Genomic DNA, 22,425 nt, shown 5'->3' with positions numbered 1-22,425 from the left:
TCAAATGTAAACCCACCTCACAAAGACACTTGGAGGTAAAACACATGTCAGAAGTGGGATTTGAACCCACGCCTCCATTCGGAGACCAGAAATCCCTTTGACAAGGAAGGAGTCAGTCCTTGAGTCTAGCGCCTTAGACCACTCGGCCATCCTGACGTGTTTATTATAATTTCCTTAACAAATTCACATTTCATACCCGCCATGTCTCATACATAGATTATAAAAATGTCACATTCAACATACTCAAGGAATTTACATAAAAGAACAGATCTTCCTGAAAATGAAGTGACTAAGTTGGTTTACAAACATAAAACTGGCCCCTGTTGACCCCAAACCTCCCAAAAAAGATACTAAGCTTCTTCTGTTAGTCACATAGTCTTCACCATTGAATATTCAGTCAAAATATAAAAAAAATATTTTATTTGTTTCATGTAACCAGTGTTCAAATGTAAATCCACCTCACAAAGACACCTTGAGGTATATCACATGTCAGAAGTGGGATTTGAACCCACGCCTCCATTCGGAGACCAGAAATCCCTTTGACAGGGAAGGAGTCAGTCCTTGAGTCTGGCGCCTTAGGCCTCAGCCATCCTGACATTGGTAATTCCTATACCGTATAGAAATTCACACAGCGAAAGATCCTATTTCATACCTGACTTGGGTCATACAAAGATTGTCAAGATTTCACATTCACCACATTTAATGAATTTTCATGAAAGAACAGATCTTCCTGAAAATTAAGCAACTAAGTCGGTTTACAAACATGAAATTGGCCCCTGTTCACCCCAAACCTCCCAAAGAGGATACTAAGCTTCTTCTGTTAGTCACATAGTCTTCACCATTGAATATTCAGTCAAAATATAAAAAAAATATTTCATTTGTTTCATGTAACCAGTGTTCAAATGTAAACCTACCTCACAAAGACACCTTCAGGTGTATCACATGTCAGAAGTGGGATTTGAACCCACGCCTCCATTCGGAGAACAGAAATCCCTTTGACAAGGAAGGAGTCAGTCCTTGAGTCTGGCGCCTTAGACCACTCGGCCATCCTGACGTGTTTATTATAATTTCCTTAACAAATTCACATTTCATACCCGCCATGTCTCATACATAGATTATAAAAATGTCACATTCAATATACTCAAGGAATTTACATAAAAGAACAGATCTTCCTGAAAATGAAGTGACTAAGTTGGTTTACAAACATAAAACTGGCCCCTGTTGACCCCAAACCTCCCAAAAAAGATACTAAGCTTCTTCTGTTAGTCACATAGTCTTCACCATTGAATATTCAGTCAAAATATAAAAAAAATATTTTATTTGTTACATGTAACCAGTGTTCCAATGTAAACCTACCTAACAAAGACACCTTGAGGTATATCACATGTCAGAAGTGGGATTTGAACCCACGCCTCCATTCGGAGACCAGAAATCCCTAGAATGAGGAAGGAGTCAGTCCTTGAGTCTTGCGCCTTAGACCACTCGGCCATCCTGACATGTTTATTATAATTTCCTTAACAATTTCACATCTCATACCCGCCATGTCTCATACATAGATTATAAAAATGTCACATTCAACACATTCAAGGAATTTACATAAAAGAACAGATCTTCCTGAAAATGAAGTTGGTTTACAAACATAAAACTGGCCCCTGTTGACCCCAAACCTCCCAAAAAAGATACTAAGCTTCTTCTGTTAGTCACATAGTCTTCACCATTGAATATTCAGTCAAAATATAAAAAAAATATTTTATTTGTTTCATGTAACCAGTGTTCAAATGTAAACCCACCTCACAAAGACACCTTGAGGTATATCACATGTCAGAAGTGGGATTTGAACCCACGCCTCCATTCGGAGACCAGAAATCCCTTTGACAAGGAAGGAGTCAGTCCTTGAGTCTGGCGCCTTAGACCGCTCGGCCATCCTGACATTGTTAATTCCTATACCGTATAGAAATTCACACAGCGAGAGATCATATTTCATACCTGACTTGGGTCATACAAAGATTGTCAAGATTTCACATTCACCACATTTAATGAATTTTCATGAAAGAACAGATCTTCCTGAAAATTAAGCAACTAAGTCGGTTTACAAACATGAAATTGGCCCCTGTTGACCCCAAACCTCCCAAAAAAGATACTAAGCTTCTTCTGTTAGTCACATAGTCTTCACCATTGAATTTTCAATCAAAATGTACATTTTTTATTTTATTTGTTTCATGTAACCAGTGTTCAAATGTAAACCCACCTCACAAAGACACTTGGAGGTAAAGCACATGTCAGAAGTGGGATTTGAACCCACGCCTCCATTTGGAGACCAGAAATCCCTTTGACGAGGAAGGAGTCAGTCCTTGAGTCTGGCGCCTTAGACCGCTCGGCCATCCTGACATGTTTATCATAATTTCCTTAACAAATTCACATTTCATACCCGCCATGTCTCATACATAGATTATAAAAATGTCACATTCAACATATTCAAGGAATTTACATAAAAGAACAGATCTTCCTGAAAATGAATTGACTAAGTTGGTTTTCAAACATAAAACTGGCCCCTGTTGACCCCAAACCTCCCAAAAAAGATACTAAGCTTCTTCTGTTAGTCACATAGTCTTCACCATTGAATATTCAGTCAAAATATAAAAAAAATATTTTATTTGTTTCATGTAACCAGTGTTCAAATGAAAACCCACCTCACAAAGACACCTTGAGGTATATCACATGTCAGAAGTGGGATTTGAACCCACGCCTCCATTCGGAGACCAGAAATCCCTTTGACAAGGAAGGAGTCAGTCCTTGAGTCTGGCGCCTTAGGCCTCAGCCATCCTGACATTGGTAATTCCTATACCGTATAGAAATTCACACAGCGAGAGATCATATTTCATACCTGACTTGGGTCATACAAAGATTATCAAGATTTCACATTCACCACATTTAATGAATTTTAATGAAAGAACAGATCTTCCTGAAAATTAAGCAACTAAGTCGGTTTACAAACATGAAATTGGCCCCTGTTGACCCCAAACCTCCCAAAGAGGATACTAAGCTTCTTCTGTTAGTCACATAGTCTTCACCATTGAATATTCAGTCAAAATATAAAAAAAATGTTTTATTTGTTTCATGTAACCAGTTTTCAAATGTAATCCCACCTCACAAAGACACCTTGAGGTATATCACATGGCAGAAGTGGGATTTGAACCCACGCCTCCATTCGGAGACCAGAAATCCCTTTGACAAGGAAGGAGACAGTCCTTGAGTCTAGCGCCTTAGACCACTCGGCCATCCTGACTTGTTTATTATAATTTCCTTAACAAATTTACATTTCATACCCGCCATGTCTCATACATAGATTATAAAAATGTCACATTCAACACATTCAAGGAATTTTAATGAAAGAACAGATCTTCCTGTAAATTAAGCAACTAAGTCGGTTTACAAACATGAAATTGGCCCCTGTTGACCCCAAACCTCCCAAAGAGGATACTAAGCTTCTTCTGTTAGTCACATAGTCTTCACCATTGAATTTTCAATCAAAATGTACATTTTTTATTTTATTTGTTTCATGTAACCAGTGTTCAAATGTAAACCCACCTCACAAAGACACTTGGAGGTAAAACCCATGTCAGAAGTGGGATTTGAACCCACGCCTCCATTTGGAGACCAGAAATCCCTTTGACGAGGAAGGAGTCAGTCCTTGAGTCTGGCGCCTTAGACCGCTCGGCCATCCTGACATGTTTATTATAATTTCCTTAACAAATTCACATTTCATACCCGCCATGTCTCATACATAGATTATAAAAATGTCACATTCAACATATTCAAGGAATTTACATAAAAGAACAGATCTTCCTGAAAATGAATTGACTAAGTTGGTTTTCAAACATAAAACTGGCCCCTGTTGACCCCAAACCTCCCAAAAAAGATACTAAGCTTCTTCTGTTAGTCACATAGTCTTCACCATTGAATATTCAGTCAAAATATAAAAAAAATATTTTATTTGTTTCATGTAACCAGTGTTCAAATGAAAACCCACCTCACAAAGACACCTTGAGGTATATCACATGTCAGAAGTGGGATTTGAACCCACGCCTCCATTCGGAGACCAGAAATCCCTTTGACAAGGAAGGAGTCAGTCCTTGAGTCTGGCGCCTTAGGCCTCAGCCATCCTGACATTGGTAATTCCTATACCGTATAGAAATTCACACAGCGAGAGATCATATTTCATACCTGACTTGGGTCATACAAAGATTATCAAGATTTCACATTCACCACATTTAATGAATTTTAATGAAAGAACAGATCTTCCTGAAAATTAAGCAACTAAGTCGGTTTACAAACATGAAATTGGCCCCTGTTGACCCCAAACCTCCCAAAGAGGATACTAAGCTTCTTCTGTTAGTCACATAGTCTTCACCATTGAATATTCAGTCAAAATATAAAAAAAATGTTTTATTTGTTTCATGTAACCAGTTTTCAAATGTAATCCCACCTCACAAAGACACCTTGAGGTATATCACATGGCAGAAGTGGGATTTGAACCCACGCCTCCATTCGGAGACCAGGAATCCCTTTGACAAGGAAGGAGACAGTCCTTGAGTCTAGCGCCTTAGACCACTCGGCCATCCTGACTTGTTTATTATAATTTCCTTAACAAATTTACATTTCATACCCGCCATGTCTCATACATAGATTATAAAAATGTCACATTCAACACATTCAAGGAATTTTAATGAAAGAACAGATCTTCCTGTAAATTAAGCAACTAAGTCGGTTTACAAACATGAAATTGGCCCCTGTTGACCCCAAACCTCCCAAAGAGGATACTAAGCTTCTTCTGTTAGTCACATAGTCTTCACCATTGAATTTTCAATCAAAATGTACATTTTTTATTTTATTTGTTTCATGTAACCAGTGTTCAAATGTAAACCCACCTCACAAAGACACTTGGAGGTAAAACCCATGTCAGAAGTGGGATTTGAACCCACGCCTCCATTCGGAGACCAGAAATCCCTTTGACAAGGAAGGAGTCAGTCCTTGAGTCTGGCGCCTTAGACCGCTCGGCCATCCTGACATTGTTAATTCCTATACCGTATAGAAATTTACACAGAGAGATCATATTTCATACCTGACTTGGGTCATACAAAGATTGTCAAGATTTCACATTCACCACATTTAATGAATTTTCATGAAAGAACAGATCTTCCTGAAAATTAAGCAACTAAGTCGGTTTACAAACATGAAATTGGCCCCTGTTGACCCCAAACCTCCCAAAGAGGATACTAAGCTTCTTCTGTTAGTCACATAGTCTTCACCATTGAATATTCAGTCAAAATATAAAAAAAATATTTTATTTGTTTCATGTAACCAGTGTTCAAATGTAAACCTACCTAACAAAGACACCTTGAGGTATATCACATGTCACAAGTGGGATTTGAACCCACGCCTCCATTCGGAGACCAGAAATCCCTTTGACAAGGAAGGAGTCAGTCCTTAAGTCTGGCGCCTTAGACCACTCGGCCATCCTGACGTGTTTATTATAATTTCCTTAACAAATTCACATTTCATACCCGCCATGTCTCATACATAGATTATAAAAATGTCACATTCAACATATTCAAGGAATTTACATAAAAGAACAGTTCTTCCTGAAAATGAAGTGACTAAGTTGGTTTAGAAACATAAAACTGGCCCCTGTTGACCCCAAACCTCCCAAAATAGATACTAAGCTTCTTCTGTTAGTCACATAGTCTTCACCATTGAATATTCAGTCAAAATATAAAAAAAATATTTTATTTGTTTCATGTAACCAGTGTTCAAATGTAAACCCACCTCACAAAGACACTTGGAGGTAAAACACATGTCAAAAGTGGAATTTGAACCCACTCCTCCATTCAGAGACCAGAAATCCCTTTGACGAGGAAGGAGTCAGTCCTTGAGTCTGGCGCCTTAGACCGCTCGGCCATCCTGACATTGTTAAATCCTATACCGTATAGAAATTCACACAGCGAGAGATCATATTTCATACCTGACTTGGGTCATACAAAGATTATCAAGATTTCACATTCACCACATTTAATGAATTTTAATGAAAGAACAGATCTTCCTGAAAATTAAGCAACTAAGTCGGTTTACAAACATGAAATTGGCCCCTGTTGACCCCAAACCTCCCAAAGAGGATACTAAGCTTCTTCTGTTAGTCACATAGTCTTCACCATTGAATTTTCAATCAAAATGTACATTTTTTATTTTATTTGTTTCATGTAACCAGTGTTCAAATGTAAACCCACCTCACAAAGACACTTGGAGGTAAAACACATGTCAGAAGTGGGATTTGAACCCACGCCTCCATTCGGAGACCAGAAATCCCTTTGACAAGGAAGGAGTCAGTCCTTGAGTCTAGCGCCTTAGACCACTCGGCCATCCTGACGTGTTTATTATAATTTCCTTAACAAATTCACATTTCATACCCGCCATGTCTCATACATAGATTATAAAAATGTCACATTCAACATACTCAAGGAATTTACATAAAAGAACAGATCTTCCTGAAAATGAAGTGACTAAGTTGGTTTACAAACATAAAACTGGCCCCTGTTGACCCCAAACCTCCCAAAAAAGATACTAAGCTTCTTCTGTTAGTCACATAGTCTTCACCATTGAATATTCAGTCAAAATATAAAAAAAATATTTTATTTGTTTCATGTAACCAGTGTTCAAATGTAAATCCACCTCACAAAGACACCTTGAGGTATATCACATGTCAGAAGTGGGATTTGAACCCACGCCTCCATTCGGAGACCAGAAATCCCTTTGACAGGGAAGGAGTCAGTCCTTGAGTCTGGCGCCTTAGGCCTCAGCCATCCTGACATTGGTAATTCCTATACCGTATAGAAATTCACACAGCGAGAGATCATATTTCATACCTGACTTGGGTCATACAAAGATTGTCAAGATTTCACATTCACCACATTTAATGAATTTTCATGAAAGAACAGATCTTCCTGAAAATTAAGCAACTAAGTCGGTTTACAAACATGAAATTGGCCCCTGTTGACCCCAAACCTCCCAAAGAGGATACTAAGCTTCTTCTGTTAGTCACATAGTCTTCACCATTGAATATTCAGTCAAAATATAAAAAAAATATTTTATTTGTTTCATGTAACCAGTGTTCAAATGTAAACCTACCTAACAAAGACACCTTGAGGTATATCACATGTCAGAAGTGGGATTTGAAACCGCCTCCATTCGGAGACCAGAAATCCCTTTGACAAGGAAGGAGTCAGTCCTTAAGTCTGGCGCCTTAGACCACTCGGCCATCCTGACGTGTTTATTATAATTTCCTTAACAAATTCACATTTCATACCCGCCATGTCTCATACATAGATTATAAAAATGTCACATTCAAAACATTCAAGGAATTTACATAAAAGAACAGATCTTCCTGAAAATTAAGCAACTAAGTCGGTTTACAAACATGAAATTGGCCCCTGTTGACCCCAAACCTCCCAAAGAGGATACTAAGCTTCTTCTGTTAGTCACATAGTCTTCACCATTGAATTTTCAATCAAAATGTACATTTTTTATTTTATTTGTTTCATGTAACCAGTGTTCAAATGTAAACCCACCTCACAAAGACACTTGGAGGTAAAACCCATGTCAGAAGTGGGATTTGAACCCACGCCTCCATTCGGAGACCAGAAATCCCTTTGACAAGGAAGGAGTCAGTCCTTGAGTCTGGCGCCTTAGACCGCTCGGCCATCCTGACATTGTTAATTCCTATACCGTATAGAAATTTACACAGAGAGATCATATTTCATACCTGACTTGGGTCATACAAAGATTGTCAAGATTTCACATTCACCACATTTAATGAATTTTCATGAAAGAACAGATCTTCCTGAAAATTAAGCAACTAAGTCGGTTTACAAACATGAAATTGGCCCCTGTTGACCCCAAACCTCCCAAAGAGGATACTAAGCTTCTTCTGTTAGTCACATAGTCTTCACCATTGAATATTCAGTCAAAATATAAAAAAAATATTTTATTTGTTTCATGTAACCAGTGTTCAAATGTAAACCTACCTAACAAAGACACCTTGAGGTATATCACATGTCAGAAGTGGGATTTGAACCCACGCCTCCATTCGGAGACCAGAAATCCCTTTGACAAGGAAGGAGTCAGTCCTTAAGTCTGGCGCCTTAGACCACTCGGCCATCCTGACGTGTTTATTATAATTTCCTTAACAAATTCACATTTCATACCCGCCATGTCTCATACATAGATTATAAAAATGTCACATTCAACATATTCAAGGAATTTACATAAAAGAACAGTTCTTCCTGAAAATGAAGTGACTAAGTTGGTTTAGAAACATAAAACTGGCCCCTGTTGACCCCAAACCTCCCAAAATAGATACTAAGCTTCTTCTGTTAGTCACATAGTCTTCACCATTGAATATTCAGTCAAAATATAAAAAAAATATTTTATTTGTTTCATGTAACCAGTGTTCAAATGTAAACCCACCTCACAAAGACACTTGGAGGTAAAACACATGTCAAAAGTGGAATTTGAACCCACTCCTCCATTCAGAGACCAGAAATCCCTTTGACGAGGAAGGACTCAGTCCTTGAGTCTGGCGCCTTAGACCGCTCGGCCATCCTGACATTGTTAAATCCTATACCGTATAGAAATTCACACAGCGAGAGATCATATTTCATACCTGACTTGGGTCATACAAAGATTATCAAGATTTCACATTCACCACATTTAATGCATTTTAATGAAAGAACAGATCTTCCTGAAAATTAAGCAACTAAGTCGGTTTACAAACATGAAATTGGCCCCTGTTGACCCCAAACCTCCCAAAGAGGATACTAAGCTTCTTCTGTTAGTCACATAGTCTTCACCATTGAATTTTCAATCAAAATGTACATTTTTTATTTTATTTGTTTCATGTAACCAGTGTTCAAATGTAAACCCACCTCACAAAGACACTTGGAGGTAAAACACATGTCAGAAGTGGGATTTGAACCCACGCCTCCATTCGGAGACCAGAAATCCCTTTGACAAGGAAGGAGTCAGTCCTTGAGTCTGGCGCCTTAGACCACTCGGCCATCCTGACGTGTTTATTATAATTTCCTTAACAAATTCACATTTCATACCCGCCATGTCTCATACATAGATTATAAAAATGTCACATTCAATATACTCAAGGAATTTACATAAAAGAACAGATCTTCCTGAAAATGAAGTGACTAAGTTGGTTTACAAACATAAAACTGGCCCCTGTTGACCGCAAACCTCCCAAAAAAGATACTAAGCTTCTTCTGTTAGTCACATAGTCTTCACCATTGAATATTCAGTCAAAATATAAAAAAAATATTTTATTTGTTACATGTAACCAGTGTTCCAATGTAAACCTACCTAACAAAGACACCTTGAGGTATATCACATGTCAGAAGTGGGATTTGAACCCACGCCTCCATTCGGAGACCAGAAATCCCTAGAATGAGGAAGGAGTCAGTCCTTGAGTCTTGCGCCTTAGACCACTCGGCCATCCTGACATGTTTATTATAATTTCCTTAACAATTTCACATCTCATACCCGCCATGTCTCATACATAGATTATAAAAATGTCACATTCAACACATTCAAGGAATTTACATAAAAGAACAGATCTTCCTGAAAATGAAGTTGGTTTACAAACATAAAACTGGCCCCTGTTGACCCCAAACCTCCCAAAAAAGATACTAAGCTTCTTCTGTTAGTCACATAGTCTTCACCATTGAATATTCAGTCAAAATATAAAAAAAATATTTTATTTGTTTCATGTAACCAGTGTTCAAATGTAAACCCACCTCACAAAGACACCTTGAGGTATATCACATGTCAGAAGTGGGATTTGAACCCACGCCTCCATTCGGAGACCAGAAATCCCTTTGACAAGGAAGGAGTCAGTCCTTGAGTCTGGCGCCTTAGACCGCTCGGCCATCCTGACATTGTTAATTCCTATACCGTATAGAAATTCACACAGCGAGAGATCATATTTCATACCTGACTTGGGTCATACAAAGATTGTCAAGATTTCACATTCACCACATTTAATGAATTTTCATGAAAGAACAGATCTTCCTGAAAATTAAGCAACTAAGTCGGTTTACAAACATGAAATTGGCCCCTGTTGACCCCAAACCTCCCAAAAAAGATACTAAGCTTCTTCTGTTAGTCACATAGTCTTCACCATTGAATTTTCAATCAAAATGTACATTTTTTATTTTATTTGTTTCATGTAACCAGTGTTCAAATGTAAACCCACCTCACAAAGACACTTGGAGGTAAAGCACATGTCAGAAGTGGGATTTGAACCCACGCCTCCATTTGGAGACCAGAAATCCCTTTGACGAGGAAGGAGTCAGTCCTTGAGTCTGGCGCCTTAGACCGCTCGGCCATCCTGACATGTTTATCATAATTTCCTTAACAAATTCACATTTCATACCCGCCATGTCTCATACATAGATTATAAAAATGTCACATTCAACATATTCAAGGAATTTACATAAAAGAACAGATCTTCCTGAAAATGAATTGACTAAGTTGGTTTTCAAACATAAAACTGGCCCCTGTTGACCCCAAACCTCCCAAAAAAGATACTAAGCTTCTTCTGTTAGTCACATAGTCTTCACCATTGAATATTCAGTCAAAATATAAAAAAAATATTTTATTTGTTTCATGTAACCAGTGTTCAAATGAAAACCCACCTCACAAAGACACCTTGAGGTATATCACATGTCAGAAGTGGGATTTGAACCCACGCCTCCATTCGGAGACCAGAAATCCCTTTGACAAGGAAGGAGTCAGTCCTTGAGTCTGGCGCCTTAGGCCTCAGCCATCCTGACATTGGTAATTCCTATACCGTATAGAAATTCACACAGCGAGAGATCATATTTCATACCTGACTTGGGTCATACAAAGATTATCAAGATTTCACATTCACCACATTTAATGAATTTTAATGAAAGAACAGATCTTCCTGAAAATTAAGCAACTAAGTCGGTTTACAAACATGAAATTGGCCCCTGTTGACCCCAAACCTCCCAAAGAGGATACTAAGCTTCTTCTGTTAGTCACATAGTCTTCACCATTGAATATTCAGTCAAAATATAAAAAAAATGTTTTATTTGTTTCATGTAACCAGTTTTCAAATGTAATCCCACCTCACAAAGACACCTTGAGGTATATCACATGGCAGAAGTGGGATTTGAACCCACGCCTCCATTCGGAGACCAGAAATCCCTTTGACAAGGAAGGAGTCAGTCCTTAAGTCTGGCGCCTTAGACCACTCGGCCATCCTGACGTGTTTATTATAATTTCCTTAACAAATTCACATTTCATACCCGCCATGTCTCATACATAGATTATAAAATGTCACATTCAACACATTCAAGGAATTTACATAAAAGAACAGATCTTCCTGAAAATGAAGTGACTAAGTTGGTTTACAAACATAAAACTGGCCCCTGTTGACCCCAAACCTCCCAAAAAAGATACTAAGCTTCTTCTGTTAGTCACATAGTCTTCACCATTGAATATTCAGTCAAAATATAAAAATTTTTTTTATTTGTTTCATGTAACCAGTGTTCAAACGTAAACCCACCTCACGAAGACACCTTGAGGTATATCACATGTCAGAAGTGGGATTTGAACCAACGCCTCCATTCGGAGACCAGAAATCCCTTTGACAGGGAAGGAGTCAGTCCTTGAGTCTGGCGCATTAGACCGCTCGGCCATCCTGACATTGTTAATTCCTATACCGTATAGAAATTTACACAGAGAGATCATATTTCATACCTGACTTGGGTCATACAAAGATTGTCAAGATTTCACATTCACCACATTTAATGAATTTTCATGAAAGAACAGATCTTCCTGAAAATTAAGCAACTAAGTCGGTTTACAAACATGAAATTGGCCCCTGTTGACCCCAAACCTCCCAAAGAGGATACTAAGCTTCTTCTGTTAGTCACATAGTCTTCACCATTGAATATTCAGTCAAAATATAAAAAAAATATTTTATTTGTTTCATGTAACCAGTGTTCAAATGTAAACCCACCTCACAAAGACACTTGGAGGTAAAACCTATGTCAGAAGTGGGATTTGAACTCACGCCTCCATTCGGAGACCAGAAATCCCTAGAATGAGGAAGGAGTCAGTCCTTGAGTCTTGCGCCTTAGACCACTCGGCCATCCTGACATGTTTATTATAATTTCCTTAACAATTTCACATCTCATACCCGCCATGTCTCATACATAGATTATAAAAATGTCACATTCAACACATTCAAGGAATTTACATAAAAGAACAGATCTTCCTGAAAATGAAGTGACTAAGTTGGTTTACAAACATAAAACTGGCCCCTGTTGACCCCAAACCTCCCAAAGAGGATACTAAGCTTCTTCTGTTAGTCACATAGTCTTCACCATTGAATATTCAGTCAAAATATAAAAAAAATATTTTATTTGTTTCATGTAACCAGTGTTCAAATGTAAACCCACCTCACAAAGACACCTTGAGGTATATCACATGTCAGAAGTGGGATTTGAACCCACGCCTCCATTCGGAGACCAGAAATCCCTTTGACAAGGAAGGAGTCAGTCCTTGAATCTGGGGCCTTAGACCGCTCGGCCATCCTGACATTGTTAATTCCTATACCGTATAGAAATTCACACAGCAAGAGATCATATTTCATACCTGACTTGGGTCATACAAAGATTTTCAAGATTTCACATTCACCACATTTAATGAATTTTCATGCAAGAACAGATCTTCCTGAAAATTAAGCAACTAAGTCGGTTTACAAACATGAAATTGGTCCCTGTTGACCCCAAACCTCCCAAAGAGGATACTAAGCTTCTTCTGTTAGTCACATAGTCTTCACCATTGAATATTCAGTCAAAATATAAAAAAAATATTTTATTTGTTTCATGTAACCAGTGTTCAAATGTAAACCTACCTCACAAAGACACCTTGAGGTATATCACATGTCAGAAGTGGGATTTGAACCCACGCCTCAATTCGGAGACCAGAAATCCCTTTGACAAGGAAGGAGTCAGTTCTTGAGTCTGGCGCCTTAGACCACTCGGCCATCCTGACGTGTTTATTATAATTTCCTTAACAAATTCACATTTCATACCCGCCATGTCTCATACATAGATTATAAAAATGTCACATTCAACATATTCAAGGAATTTACATAAAAGAACAGATCTTCCTGAAAATGAAGTGACTAAGTTGGTTTAGAAACATAAAACTGGCCCCTGTTGACCCCAAACCTCCCAAAAAAGATACTAAGCTTCTTCTGTTAGTCACATAGTCTTCACCATTGAATATTCAGTCAAAATATAAAAAAAATATTTTATTTGTTTCATGTAACCAGTGTTCAAATGTAAACCCACCTCACAAAGACACCTTGAGGTATATCACATGTCAGAAGTGGGATTTGAACCCACGCCTCCATTCGGAGACCAGAAATCCCTTTGACAAGGAAGGAGTCAGTCCTTGAGTCTGGCGCCTTAGACCACTCGTCCATCCTGACGTGTTTATTATAATTTCCTTAACAAATTCACATTTCATACCCGCCATGTCTCATACATAGATTATAAAAATGTCACATTCAACATACTCAAGGAATTTACATAAAAGAACAGATCTTCCTGAAAATGAAGTGACTAAGTTGGTTTACAAACATAAAACTGGCCCCTGTTGACCCCAAACCTCCCAAAAAAGATACTAAGCTTCTTCTGTTAGTCACATAGTCTTCACCATTGAATATTCAGTCAAAATATAAAAAAAATATTTTATTTGTTTCATGTAACCAGTGTTCAAATGTAAACCCACCTCACAAAGACACCTTGAGGTATATCACATGTCAGAAGTGGGATTTGAACCCACGCCTCCATTCGGAGACCAGAAATCCCTTTGACAAGGAAGGAGTCAGTCCTTGAGTCTGGCGCCTTAGACCGCTCGGCCATCCTGACATTGTTAATTCCTATACCGTATAGAAATTTACACAGAGAGATCATATTTCATACCTGACTTGGGTCATACAAAGATTGTCAAGATTTCACATTCACCACATTTAATGAATTTTCATGAAAGAACAGATCTTCCTGAAAATTAAGCAACTAAGTCGGTTTACAAACATGAAATTGGCCCCTGTTGACCCCAAACCTCCCAAAGAGGATACTAAGCTTCTTCTTTTAGTCACATAGTCTTCACCATTGAATATTCAGTCAAAATATAAAAAAAATATTTTATTTGTTTCATGTAACCAGTGTTCAAATGTAAACCTACCTAACAAAGACACCTTGAGGTATATCACATGTCAGAAGTGGGATTTGAACCCACGCCTCCATTCGGAGACCAGAAATCCCTTTGACAAGGAAGGAGTCTGTCCTTAAGTCTGGCGCCTTAGACCACTCGGCCATCCTGACGTGTTTATTATAATTTCCTTAACAAATTCACATTTCATACCCGCCATGTCTCATACATAGATTATAAAAATGTCACATTCAACATATTCAAGGAATTTACATAAAAGAACAGATCTTCCTGAAAATGAAGTGACTAAGTTGGTTTAGAAACATAAAACTGGCCCCTGTTGACCCCAAACCTCCCAAAATAGATACTAAGCTTCTTCTGTTAGTCACATAGTCTTCGCCATTGAATATTCAGTCAAAATATAAAAAAAATATTTTATTTGTTTCATGTAACCAGTGTTCAAATGTAAACCCACCTCACAAAGACACTTGGAGGTAAAACACATGTCAAAAGTGGAATTTGAACCCACGCCTCCATTCAGAGACCAGAAATCCCTTTGACGAGGAAGGAGTCAGTCCTTGAGTCTGGCGCCTTAGACCGCTCGGCCATCCTGACATTGTTAAATCCTATACCGTATAGAAATTCACACAGCGAGAGATCATATTTCATACCTGACTTGGGTCATACAAAGATTATCAAGATTTCACATTCACCACATTTAATGAATTTTAATGAAAGAACAGATCTTCCTGAAAATTAAGCAACTAAGTCGGTTTACAAACATGAAATTGGCCCCTGTTGACCCCAAACCTCCCAAAGAGGATACTAAGCTTCTTCTGTTAGTCACATAGTCTTCACCATTGAATTTTCAATCAAAATGTACATTTTTTATTTTATTTGTTTCATGTAACCAGTGTTCAAATGTAAACCCACCTCACAAAGACACTTGGAGGTAAAACACATGTCAGAAGTGGGATTTGAACCCACGCCTCCATTCGGAGACCAGAAATCCCTTTGACAAGGAAGGAGTCAGTCCTTAAGTCTGGCGCCTTAGACCACTCGGCCATCCTGACGTGTTTATTATAATTTCCTTAACAAATTCACATTTCATACCCGCCATGTCTCATACATAGATTATAAAAATGTCACATTCAACACATTCAAGGAATTTACATAAAAGAACAGATCTTCCTGAAAATGAAGTTGGTTTACAAACATAAAACTGGCCCCTGTTGACCCCAAACCTCCCAAAGAGGATACTAAGCTTCTTCTGTTAGTCACATAGTCTTCACCATTGAATATTCAGTCAAAATATAAAAAAAATATTTTATTTGTTTCATGTAACCAGTGTTCAAATGTAAACCCACCTCACAAAGACACCTTGAGGTATATCACATGTCAGAAGTGGGATTTGAACCCACGCCTCCATTCGGAGACCAGAAATCCCTTTGACAAGGAAGGAGTCAGTCCTTGAATCTGGGGCCTTAGACCGCTCGGCCATCCTGACATTGTTAATTCCTATACCGTATAGAAATTCACACAGCAAGAGATCATATTTCATACCTGACTTGGGTCATACAAAGATTTTCAAGATTTCACATTCACCACATTTAATGAATTTTCATGCAAGAACAGATCTTCCTGAAAATTAAGCAACTAAGTCGGTTTACAAACATGAAATTGGTCCCTGTTGACCCCAAACCTCCCAAAGAGGATACTAAGCTTCTTCTGTTAGTCACATAGTCTTCACCATTGAATATTCAGTCAAAATATAAAAAAAATATTTTATTTGTTTCATGTAACCAGTGTTCAAATGTAAACCTACCTCACAAAGACACCTTGAGGTATATCACATGTCAGAAGTGGGATTTGAACCCACGCCTCAATTCGGAGACCAGAAATCCCTTTGACAAGGAAGGAGTCAGTTCTTGAGTCTGGCGCCTTAGACCACTCGGCCATCCTGACGTGTTTATTATAATTTCCTTAACAAATTCACATTTCATACCCGCCATGTCTCATACATAGATTATAAAAATGTCACATTCAACATATTCAAGGAATTTACATAAAAGAACAGATCTTCCTGAAAATGAAGTGACTAAGTTGGTTTAGAAACATAAAACTGGCCCCTGTTGACCCCAAACCTCCCAAAAAAGATACTAAGCTTCTTCTGTTAGTCACATAGTCTTCACCATTGAATATTCAGTCAAAATATAAAAAAAATATTTTATTTGTTTCATGTAACCAGTGTTCAAATGTAAACCCACCTCACAAAGACACCTTGAGGTATATCACATGTCAGAAGTGGGATTTGAACCCACGCCTCCATTCGGAGACCAGAAATCCCTTTGACAAGGAAGGAGTCAGTCCTTGAGTCTGGCGCCTTAGACCACTCGTCCATCCTGACGTGTTTATTATAATTTCCTTAACAAATTCACATTTCATACCCGCCATGTCTCATACATAGATTATAAAAATGTCACATTCAACATACTCAAGGAATTTACATAAAAGAACAGATCTTCCTGAAAATGAAGTGACTAAGTTGGTTTACAAACATAAAACTGGCCCCTGTTGACCCCAAACCTCCCAAAAAAGATACTAAGCTTCTTCTGTTAGTCACATAGTCTTCACCATTGAATATTCAGTCAAAATATAAAAAAAATATTTTATTTGTTTCATGTAACCAGTGTTCAAATGTAAACCCACCTCACAAAGACACCTTGAGGTATATCACATGTCAGAAGTGGGATTTGAACCCACGCCTCCATTCGGAGACCAGAAATCCCTTTGACAAGGAAGGAGTCAGTCCTTGAGTCTGGCGCCTTAGACCGCTCGGCCATCCTGACATTGTTAATTCCTATACCGTATAGAAATTTACACAGAGAGATCATATTTCATACCTGACTTGGGTCATACAAAGATTGTCAAGATTTCACATTCACCACATTTAATGAATTTTCATGAAAGAACAGATCTTCCTGAAAATTAAGCAACTAAGTCGGTTTACAAACATGAAATTGGCCCCTGTTGACCCCAAACCTCCCAAAGAGGATACTAAGCTTCTTCTTTTAGTCACATAGTCTTCACCATTGAATATTCAGTCAAAATATAAAAAAAATATTTTATTTGTTTCATGTAACCAGTGTTCAAATGTAAACCTACCTAACAAAGACACCTTGAGGTATATCACATGTCAGAAGTGGGATTTGAACCCACGCCTCCATTCGGAGACCAGAAATCCCTTTGACAAGGAAGGAGTCTGTCCTTAAGTCTGGCGCCTTAGACCACTCGGCCATCCTGACGTGTTTATTATAATTTCCTTAACAAATTCACATTTCATACCCGCCATGTCTCATACATAGATTATAAAAATGTCACATTCAACATATTCAAGGAATTTACATAAAAGAACAGATCTTCCTGAAAATGAAGTGACTAAGTTGGTTTAGAAACATAAAACTGGCCCCTGTTGACCCCAAACCTCCCAAAATAGATACTAAGCTTCTTCTGTTAGTCACATAGTCTTCGCCATTGAATATTCAGTCAAAATATAAAAAAAATATTTTATTTGTTTCATGTAACCAGTGTTCAAATGTAAACCCACCTCACAAAGACACTTGGAGGTAAAACACATGTCAAAAGTGGAATTTGAACCCACGCCTCCATTCAGAGACCAGAAATCCCTTTGACGAGGAAGGAGTCAGTCCTTGAGTCTGGCGCCTTAGACCGCTCGGCCATCCTGACATTGTTAAATCCTATACCGTATAGAAATTCACACAGCGAGAGATCATATTTCATACCTGACTTGGGTCATACAAAGATTATCAAGATTTCACATTCACCACATTTAATGAATTTTAATGAAAGAACAGATCTTCCTGAAAATTAAGCAACTAAGTCGGTTTACAAACATGAAATTGGCCCCTGTTGACCCCAAACCTCCCAAAGAGGATACTAAGCTTCTTCTGTTAGTCACATAGTCTTCACCATTGAATTTTCAATCAAAATGTACATTTTTTATTTTATTTGTTTCATGTAACCAGTGTTCAAATGTAAACCCACCTCACAAAGACACTTGGAGGTAAAACACATGTCAGAAGTGGGATTTGAACCCACGCCTCCATTCGGAGACCAGAAATCCCTTTGACAAGGAAGGAGTCAGTCCTTGAGTCTAGCGCCTTAGACCACTCGGCCATCCTGACGTGTTTATTATAATTTCCTTAACAAATTCACATTTCATACCCGCCATGTCTCATACATAGATTATAAAAATGTCACATTCAACATACTCAAGGAATTTACATAAAAGAACAGATCTTCCTGAAAATGAAGTGACTAAGTTGGTTTACAAACATAAAACTGGCCCCTGTTGACCCCAAACCTCCCAAAAAAGATACTAAGCTTCTTCTGTTAGTCACATAGTCTTCACCATTGAATATTCAGTCAAAATATAAAAAAAATATTTTATTTGTTTCATGTAACCAGTGTTCAAATGTAAATCCACCTCACAAAGACACCTTGAGGTATATCACATGTCAGAAGTGGGATTTGAACCCACGCCTCCATTCGGAGACCAGAAATCCCTTTGACAGGGAAGGAGTCAGTCCTTGAGTCTGGCGCCTTAGGCCTCAGCCATCCTGACATTGGTAATTCCTATACCATATAGAAATTCACACAGCGAGAGATCATATTTCATACCTGACTTGGGTCATACAAAGATTGTCAAGATTTCACATTCACCACATTTAATGAATTTTCATGAAAGAACAGATCTTCCTGAAAATTAAGCAACTAAGTCGGTTTACAAACATGAAATTGGCCCCTGTTCACCCCAAACCTCCCAAAGAGGATACTAAGCTTCTTCTGTTAGTCACATAGTCTTCACCATTGAATATTCAGTCAAAATATAAAAAAAATATTTCATTTGTTTCATGTAACCAGTGTTCAAATGTAAACCTACCTCACAAAGACACCTTCAGGTGTATCACATGTCAGAAGTGGGATTTGAACCCACGCCTCCATTCGGAGAACAGAAATCCCTTTGACAAGGAAGGAGTCAGTCCTTGAGTCTGGCGCCTTAGACCACTCGGCCATCCTGACGTGTTTATTATAATTTCCTTAACAAATTCACATTTCATACCCGCCATGTCTCATACATAGATTATAAAAATGTCACATTCAACATACTCAAGGAATTTACATAAAAGAACAGATCTTCCTGAAAATGAAGTGACTAAGTTGGTTTACAAACATAAAACTGGCCCCTGTTGACCCCAAACCTCCCAAAAAAGATACTAAGCTTCTTCTGTTAGTCACATAGTCTTCACCATTGAATATTCAGTCAAAATATAAAAAAATTTTTTATTTGTTTCATGTAACCAGTGTTCAAACGTAAACCCACCTCACGAAGACACCTTGAGGTATATCACATGTCAGAAGTGGGATTTGAACCAACGCCTCCATTCGGAGACCAGAAATCCCTTTGACAAGGAAGGAGTCAGTCCTTGAGTCTGGCGCCTTAGACCGCTCGGCCATCCTGACATTGTTAATTCCTATACCGTATAGAAATTTACACAGAGAGATCATATTTCATACCTGACTTGGGTCATACAAAGATTGTCAAGATTTCACATTCACCACATTTAATGAATTTTCATGAAAGAACAGATCTTCCTGAAAATTAAGCAACTAAGTCGGTTTACAAACATGAAATTGGCCCCTGTTGACCCCAAACCTCCCAAAGAGGATACTAAGCTTCTTCTGTTAGTCACATAGTCTTCACCATTGAATATTCAGTCAAAATATAAAAGAAATATTTTATTTGTTTCATGTAACCAGTGTTCAAATGTAAACCCACCTCACAAAGACACTTGGAGGTAAAACCTATGTCAGAAGTGGGATTTGAACCCACGCCTCCATTCGGAGACCAGAAATCCCTAGAATGAGGAAGGAGTCAGTCCTTGAGTCTTGCGCCTTAGACCACTCGGCCATCCTGACATGTTTATTATAATTTCCTTAACAATTTCACATCTCATACCCGCCATGTCTCATACATAGATTATAAAAATGTCACATTCAACACATTCAAGGAATTTACATAAAAGAACAGATCTTCCTGAAAATGAAGTGACTAAGTTGGTTTACAAACATAAAACTGGCCCCTGTTGACCCCAAACCTCCCAAAGAGGATACTAAGCTTCTTCTGTTAGTCACATAGTCTTCACCATTGAATATTCAGTCAAAATATAAAAAAAATATTTTATTTGTTTCATGTAACCAGTGTTCAAATGTAAACCCACCTCACAAAGACACCTTGAGGTATATCACATGTCAGAAGTGGGATTTGAACCCACGCCTCCATTCGGAGACCAGAAATCCCTTTGACAAGGAAGGAGTCAGTCCTTGAATCTGGGGCCTTAGACCGCTCGGCCATCCTGACATTGTTAATTCCTATACCGTATAGAAATTCACACAGCGAGAGATCATATTTCATACCTGACTTGGGTCATACAAAGATTTTCAAGATTTCACATTCACCACATTTAATGAATTTTCATGCAAGAACAGATCTTCCTGAAAATTAAGCAACTAAGTCGGTTTACAAACATGAAATTGGTCCCTGTTGACCCCAAACCTCCCAAAGAGGATACTAAGCTTCTTCTGTTAGTCACATAGTCTTCACCATTGAATATTCAGTCAAAATATAAAAAAAATATTTTATTTGTTTCATGTAACCAGTGTTCAAATGTAAACCTACCTCACAAAGACACCTTGAGGTATATCACATGTCAGAAGTGGGATTTGAACCCACGCCTCAATTCGGAGACCAGAAATCCCTTTGACAAGGAAGGAGTCAGTTCTTGAGTCTGGCGCCTTAGACCACTCGGCCATCCTGACGTGTTTATTATAATTTCCTTAACAAATTCACATTTCATACCCGCCATGTCTCATACATAGATTATAAAAATGTCACATTCAACATATTCAAGGAATTTACATAAAAGAACAGATCTTCCTGAAAATGAAGTGACTAAGTTGGTTTAGAAACATAAAACTGGCCCCTGTTGACCCCAAACCTCCCAAAAAAGATACTAAGCTTCTTCTGTTAGTCACATAGTCTTCACCATTGAATATTCAGTCAAAATATAAAAAAAATATTTTATTTGTTTCATGTAACCAGTGTTCAAATGTAAACCCACCTCACAAAGACACCTTGAGGTATATCACATGTCAGAAGTGGGATTTGAACCCACGCCTCCATTCGGAGACCAGAAATCCCTAGAATGAGGAAGGAGTCAGTCCTTGAGTCTTGCGCCTTAGACCACTCGGCCATCCTGACATGTTTATTATAATTTCCTTAACAATTTCACATCTCATACCCGCCATGTCTCATACATAGATTATAAAAATGTCACATTCAACACATTCAAGGAATTTACATAAAAGAACAGATCTTCCTGAAAATGAAGTTGGTTTACAAACATAAAACTGGCCCCTGTTGACCCCAAACCTCCCAAAAAAGATACTAAGCTTCTTCTGTTAGTCACATAGTCTTCACCATTGAATATTCAGTCAAAATATAAAAAAAATATTTTATTTGTTTCATGTAACCAGTGTTCAAATGTAAACCCACCTCACAAAGACACCTTGAGGTATATCACATGTCAGAAGTGGGATTTGAACCCACGCCTCCATTCGGAGACCAGAAATCCCTTTGACAAGGAAGGAGTCAGTCCTTGAGTCTGGCGCCTTAGACCGCTCGGCCATCCTGACATTGTTAATTCCTATACCGTATAGAAATTCACACAGCGAGAGATCATATTTCATACCTGACTTGGGTCATACAAAGATTGTCAAGATTTCACATTCACCACATTTAATGAATTTTCATGAAAGAACAGATCTTCCTGAAAATTAAGCAACTAAGTCGGTTTACAAACATGAAATTGGCCCCTGTTGACCCCAAACCTCCCAAAAAAGATACTAAGCTTCTTCTGTTAGTCACATAGTCTTCACCATTGAATTTTCAATCAAAATGTACATTTTTTATTTTATTTGTTTCATGTAACCAGTGTTCAAATGTAAACCCACCTCACAAAGACACTTGGA

At 38.1% G+C, this 22,425-nt stretch overlaps 40 non-coding genes across 40 annotated transcripts; all 40 read right to left on the bottom strand.

The window, feature by feature from the left end:
• Positions 1–45: 45 nt before the first annotated feature.
• Positions 46–156, bottom strand: trnal-caa (transfer RNA leucine (anticodon CAA)). The gene is made up of 2 exons: positions 119–156; positions 46–91 (listed from the first exon to the last, which is right to left on the bottom strand). It is a non-coding gene; the product is annotated as a tRNA-Leu (tRNA).
• A 787-nt stretch (positions 157–943) lies between these two features.
• On the bottom strand, positions 944–1,054 carry trnal-caa (transfer RNA leucine (anticodon CAA)). The gene is made up of 2 exons: positions 1,017–1,054; positions 944–989 (listed from the first exon to the last, which is right to left on the bottom strand). It is a non-coding gene; the product is annotated as a tRNA-Leu (tRNA).
• A 331-nt stretch (positions 1,055–1,385) lies between these two features.
• On the bottom strand, positions 1,386–1,496 carry trnal-caa (transfer RNA leucine (anticodon CAA)). Its single transcript has 2 exons — positions 1,459–1,496; positions 1,386–1,431 (listed from the first exon to the last, which is right to left on the bottom strand). It is a non-coding gene; the product is annotated as a tRNA-Leu (tRNA).
• A 323-nt stretch (positions 1,497–1,819) lies between these two features.
• Positions 1,820–1,930, bottom strand: trnal-caa (transfer RNA leucine (anticodon CAA)). The gene is made up of 2 exons: positions 1,893–1,930; positions 1,820–1,865 (listed from the first exon to the last, which is right to left on the bottom strand). It is a non-coding gene; the product is annotated as a tRNA-Leu (tRNA).
• Positions 1,931–2,277: 347 nt separating this feature from the next.
• Positions 2,278–2,388, bottom strand: trnal-caa (transfer RNA leucine (anticodon CAA)). Its single transcript has 2 exons — positions 2,351–2,388; positions 2,278–2,323 (listed from the first exon to the last, which is right to left on the bottom strand). It is a non-coding gene; the product is annotated as a tRNA-Leu (tRNA).
• Positions 2,389–3,175: 787 nt separating this feature from the next.
• Positions 3,176–3,286, bottom strand: trnal-caa (transfer RNA leucine (anticodon CAA)). Its single transcript has 2 exons — positions 3,249–3,286; positions 3,176–3,221 (listed from the first exon to the last, which is right to left on the bottom strand). It is a non-coding gene; the product is annotated as a tRNA-Leu (tRNA).
• A 331-nt stretch (positions 3,287–3,617) lies between these two features.
• Positions 3,618–3,728, bottom strand: trnal-caa (transfer RNA leucine (anticodon CAA)). Its single transcript has 2 exons — positions 3,691–3,728; positions 3,618–3,663 (listed from the first exon to the last, which is right to left on the bottom strand). It is a non-coding gene; the product is annotated as a tRNA-Leu (tRNA).
• Positions 3,729–4,515: 787 nt separating this feature from the next.
• Positions 4,516–4,626, bottom strand: trnal-caa (transfer RNA leucine (anticodon CAA)). Its single transcript has 2 exons — positions 4,589–4,626; positions 4,516–4,561 (listed from the first exon to the last, which is right to left on the bottom strand). It is a non-coding gene; the product is annotated as a tRNA-Leu (tRNA).
• A 331-nt stretch (positions 4,627–4,957) lies between these two features.
• On the bottom strand, positions 4,958–5,068 carry trnal-caa (transfer RNA leucine (anticodon CAA)). The gene is made up of 2 exons: positions 5,031–5,068; positions 4,958–5,003 (listed from the first exon to the last, which is right to left on the bottom strand). It is a non-coding gene; the product is annotated as a tRNA-Leu (tRNA).
• Positions 5,069–5,413: 345 nt separating this feature from the next.
• On the bottom strand, positions 5,414–5,524 carry trnal-uaa (transfer RNA leucine (anticodon UAA)). Its single transcript has 2 exons — positions 5,487–5,524; positions 5,414–5,459 (listed from the first exon to the last, which is right to left on the bottom strand). It is a non-coding gene; the product is annotated as a tRNA-Leu (tRNA).
• Positions 5,525–6,313: 789 nt separating this feature from the next.
• On the bottom strand, positions 6,314–6,424 carry trnal-caa (transfer RNA leucine (anticodon CAA)). The gene is made up of 2 exons: positions 6,387–6,424; positions 6,314–6,359 (listed from the first exon to the last, which is right to left on the bottom strand). It is a non-coding gene; the product is annotated as a tRNA-Leu (tRNA).
• A 1,227-nt stretch (positions 6,425–7,651) lies between these two features.
• trnal-caa (transfer RNA leucine (anticodon CAA)) lies at positions 7,652–7,762 on the bottom strand. Its single transcript has 2 exons — positions 7,725–7,762; positions 7,652–7,697 (listed from the first exon to the last, which is right to left on the bottom strand). It is a non-coding gene; the product is annotated as a tRNA-Leu (tRNA).
• A 345-nt stretch (positions 7,763–8,107) lies between these two features.
• trnal-uaa (transfer RNA leucine (anticodon UAA)) lies at positions 8,108–8,218 on the bottom strand. Its single transcript has 2 exons — positions 8,181–8,218; positions 8,108–8,153 (listed from the first exon to the last, which is right to left on the bottom strand). It is a non-coding gene; the product is annotated as a tRNA-Leu (tRNA).
• Positions 8,219–9,007: 789 nt separating this feature from the next.
• On the bottom strand, positions 9,008–9,118 carry trnal-caa (transfer RNA leucine (anticodon CAA)). The gene is made up of 2 exons: positions 9,081–9,118; positions 9,008–9,053 (listed from the first exon to the last, which is right to left on the bottom strand). It is a non-coding gene; the product is annotated as a tRNA-Leu (tRNA).
• A 331-nt stretch (positions 9,119–9,449) lies between these two features.
• trnal-caa (transfer RNA leucine (anticodon CAA)) lies at positions 9,450–9,560 on the bottom strand. Its single transcript has 2 exons — positions 9,523–9,560; positions 9,450–9,495 (listed from the first exon to the last, which is right to left on the bottom strand). It is a non-coding gene; the product is annotated as a tRNA-Leu (tRNA).
• Positions 9,561–9,883: 323 nt separating this feature from the next.
• trnal-caa (transfer RNA leucine (anticodon CAA)) lies at positions 9,884–9,994 on the bottom strand. The gene is made up of 2 exons: positions 9,957–9,994; positions 9,884–9,929 (listed from the first exon to the last, which is right to left on the bottom strand). It is a non-coding gene; the product is annotated as a tRNA-Leu (tRNA).
• Positions 9,995–10,341: 347 nt separating this feature from the next.
• Positions 10,342–10,452, bottom strand: trnal-caa (transfer RNA leucine (anticodon CAA)). Its single transcript has 2 exons — positions 10,415–10,452; positions 10,342–10,387 (listed from the first exon to the last, which is right to left on the bottom strand). It is a non-coding gene; the product is annotated as a tRNA-Leu (tRNA).
• A 787-nt stretch (positions 10,453–11,239) lies between these two features.
• Positions 11,240–11,350, bottom strand: trnal-uaa (transfer RNA leucine (anticodon UAA)). Its single transcript has 2 exons — positions 11,313–11,350; positions 11,240–11,285 (listed from the first exon to the last, which is right to left on the bottom strand). It is a non-coding gene; the product is annotated as a tRNA-Leu (tRNA).
• Positions 11,351–12,135: 785 nt separating this feature from the next.
• trnal-caa (transfer RNA leucine (anticodon CAA)) lies at positions 12,136–12,246 on the bottom strand. Its single transcript has 2 exons — positions 12,209–12,246; positions 12,136–12,181 (listed from the first exon to the last, which is right to left on the bottom strand). It is a non-coding gene; the product is annotated as a tRNA-Leu (tRNA).
• Positions 12,247–12,577: 331 nt separating this feature from the next.
• trnal-caa (transfer RNA leucine (anticodon CAA)) lies at positions 12,578–12,688 on the bottom strand. Its single transcript has 2 exons — positions 12,651–12,688; positions 12,578–12,623 (listed from the first exon to the last, which is right to left on the bottom strand). It is a non-coding gene; the product is annotated as a tRNA-Leu (tRNA).
• A 347-nt stretch (positions 12,689–13,035) lies between these two features.
• On the bottom strand, positions 13,036–13,146 carry trnal-caa (transfer RNA leucine (anticodon CAA)). Its single transcript has 2 exons — positions 13,109–13,146; positions 13,036–13,081 (listed from the first exon to the last, which is right to left on the bottom strand). It is a non-coding gene; the product is annotated as a tRNA-Leu (tRNA).
• A 331-nt stretch (positions 13,147–13,477) lies between these two features.
• trnal-caa (transfer RNA leucine (anticodon CAA)) lies at positions 13,478–13,588 on the bottom strand. Its single transcript has 2 exons — positions 13,551–13,588; positions 13,478–13,523 (listed from the first exon to the last, which is right to left on the bottom strand). It is a non-coding gene; the product is annotated as a tRNA-Leu (tRNA).
• Positions 13,589–13,919: 331 nt separating this feature from the next.
• Positions 13,920–14,030, bottom strand: trnal-caa (transfer RNA leucine (anticodon CAA)). The gene is made up of 2 exons: positions 13,993–14,030; positions 13,920–13,965 (listed from the first exon to the last, which is right to left on the bottom strand). It is a non-coding gene; the product is annotated as a tRNA-Leu (tRNA).
• A 345-nt stretch (positions 14,031–14,375) lies between these two features.
• trnal-uaa (transfer RNA leucine (anticodon UAA)) lies at positions 14,376–14,486 on the bottom strand. The gene is made up of 2 exons: positions 14,449–14,486; positions 14,376–14,421 (listed from the first exon to the last, which is right to left on the bottom strand). It is a non-coding gene; the product is annotated as a tRNA-Leu (tRNA).
• Positions 14,487–14,817: 331 nt separating this feature from the next.
• On the bottom strand, positions 14,818–14,928 carry trnal-caa (transfer RNA leucine (anticodon CAA)). The gene is made up of 2 exons: positions 14,891–14,928; positions 14,818–14,863 (listed from the first exon to the last, which is right to left on the bottom strand). It is a non-coding gene; the product is annotated as a tRNA-Leu (tRNA).
• Positions 14,929–15,275: 347 nt separating this feature from the next.
• trnal-uaa (transfer RNA leucine (anticodon UAA)) lies at positions 15,276–15,386 on the bottom strand. Its single transcript has 2 exons — positions 15,349–15,386; positions 15,276–15,321 (listed from the first exon to the last, which is right to left on the bottom strand). It is a non-coding gene; the product is annotated as a tRNA-Leu (tRNA).
• Positions 15,387–15,709: 323 nt separating this feature from the next.
• Positions 15,710–15,820, bottom strand: trnal-caa (transfer RNA leucine (anticodon CAA)). The gene is made up of 2 exons: positions 15,783–15,820; positions 15,710–15,755 (listed from the first exon to the last, which is right to left on the bottom strand). It is a non-coding gene; the product is annotated as a tRNA-Leu (tRNA).
• A 347-nt stretch (positions 15,821–16,167) lies between these two features.
• trnal-caa (transfer RNA leucine (anticodon CAA)) lies at positions 16,168–16,278 on the bottom strand. The gene is made up of 2 exons: positions 16,241–16,278; positions 16,168–16,213 (listed from the first exon to the last, which is right to left on the bottom strand). It is a non-coding gene; the product is annotated as a tRNA-Leu (tRNA).
• Positions 16,279–16,609: 331 nt separating this feature from the next.
• On the bottom strand, positions 16,610–16,720 carry trnal-caa (transfer RNA leucine (anticodon CAA)). Its single transcript has 2 exons — positions 16,683–16,720; positions 16,610–16,655 (listed from the first exon to the last, which is right to left on the bottom strand). It is a non-coding gene; the product is annotated as a tRNA-Leu (tRNA).
• A 331-nt stretch (positions 16,721–17,051) lies between these two features.
• On the bottom strand, positions 17,052–17,162 carry trnal-caa (transfer RNA leucine (anticodon CAA)). The gene is made up of 2 exons: positions 17,125–17,162; positions 17,052–17,097 (listed from the first exon to the last, which is right to left on the bottom strand). It is a non-coding gene; the product is annotated as a tRNA-Leu (tRNA).
• A 345-nt stretch (positions 17,163–17,507) lies between these two features.
• On the bottom strand, positions 17,508–17,618 carry trnal-uaa (transfer RNA leucine (anticodon UAA)). The gene is made up of 2 exons: positions 17,581–17,618; positions 17,508–17,553 (listed from the first exon to the last, which is right to left on the bottom strand). It is a non-coding gene; the product is annotated as a tRNA-Leu (tRNA).
• Positions 17,619–17,949: 331 nt separating this feature from the next.
• trnal-caa (transfer RNA leucine (anticodon CAA)) lies at positions 17,950–18,060 on the bottom strand. Its single transcript has 2 exons — positions 18,023–18,060; positions 17,950–17,995 (listed from the first exon to the last, which is right to left on the bottom strand). It is a non-coding gene; the product is annotated as a tRNA-Leu (tRNA).
• A 347-nt stretch (positions 18,061–18,407) lies between these two features.
• Positions 18,408–18,518, bottom strand: trnal-caa (transfer RNA leucine (anticodon CAA)). Its single transcript has 2 exons — positions 18,481–18,518; positions 18,408–18,453 (listed from the first exon to the last, which is right to left on the bottom strand). It is a non-coding gene; the product is annotated as a tRNA-Leu (tRNA).
• A 787-nt stretch (positions 18,519–19,305) lies between these two features.
• On the bottom strand, positions 19,306–19,416 carry trnal-caa (transfer RNA leucine (anticodon CAA)). Its single transcript has 2 exons — positions 19,379–19,416; positions 19,306–19,351 (listed from the first exon to the last, which is right to left on the bottom strand). It is a non-coding gene; the product is annotated as a tRNA-Leu (tRNA).
• Positions 19,417–19,746: 330 nt separating this feature from the next.
• Positions 19,747–19,857, bottom strand: trnal-caa (transfer RNA leucine (anticodon CAA)). Its single transcript has 2 exons — positions 19,820–19,857; positions 19,747–19,792 (listed from the first exon to the last, which is right to left on the bottom strand). It is a non-coding gene; the product is annotated as a tRNA-Leu (tRNA).
• Positions 19,858–20,202: 345 nt separating this feature from the next.
• On the bottom strand, positions 20,203–20,313 carry trnal-caa (transfer RNA leucine (anticodon CAA)). Its single transcript has 2 exons — positions 20,276–20,313; positions 20,203–20,248 (listed from the first exon to the last, which is right to left on the bottom strand). It is a non-coding gene; the product is annotated as a tRNA-Leu (tRNA).
• A 331-nt stretch (positions 20,314–20,644) lies between these two features.
• trnal-caa (transfer RNA leucine (anticodon CAA)) lies at positions 20,645–20,755 on the bottom strand. The gene is made up of 2 exons: positions 20,718–20,755; positions 20,645–20,690 (listed from the first exon to the last, which is right to left on the bottom strand). It is a non-coding gene; the product is annotated as a tRNA-Leu (tRNA).
• Positions 20,756–21,102: 347 nt separating this feature from the next.
• Positions 21,103–21,213, bottom strand: trnal-caa (transfer RNA leucine (anticodon CAA)). The gene is made up of 2 exons: positions 21,176–21,213; positions 21,103–21,148 (listed from the first exon to the last, which is right to left on the bottom strand). It is a non-coding gene; the product is annotated as a tRNA-Leu (tRNA).
• A 331-nt stretch (positions 21,214–21,544) lies between these two features.
• On the bottom strand, positions 21,545–21,655 carry trnal-caa (transfer RNA leucine (anticodon CAA)). Its single transcript has 2 exons — positions 21,618–21,655; positions 21,545–21,590 (listed from the first exon to the last, which is right to left on the bottom strand). It is a non-coding gene; the product is annotated as a tRNA-Leu (tRNA).
• A 323-nt stretch (positions 21,656–21,978) lies between these two features.
• trnal-caa (transfer RNA leucine (anticodon CAA)) lies at positions 21,979–22,089 on the bottom strand. Its single transcript has 2 exons — positions 22,052–22,089; positions 21,979–22,024 (listed from the first exon to the last, which is right to left on the bottom strand). It is a non-coding gene; the product is annotated as a tRNA-Leu (tRNA).
• Positions 22,090–22,425: the final 336 nt, after the last annotated feature.

The sequence above is a fragment of the Pleuronectes platessa genome, chromosome 6 (assembly GCF_947347685.1).
Source record: "Pleuronectes platessa chromosome 6, fPlePla1.1, whole genome shotgun sequence".
Lineage (NCBI taxonomy): Eukaryota > Metazoa > Chordata > Actinopteri > Pleuronectiformes > Pleuronectidae > Pleuronectes > Pleuronectes platessa.
This window is presented reverse-complemented; position numbering and strand designations above follow the sequence as displayed.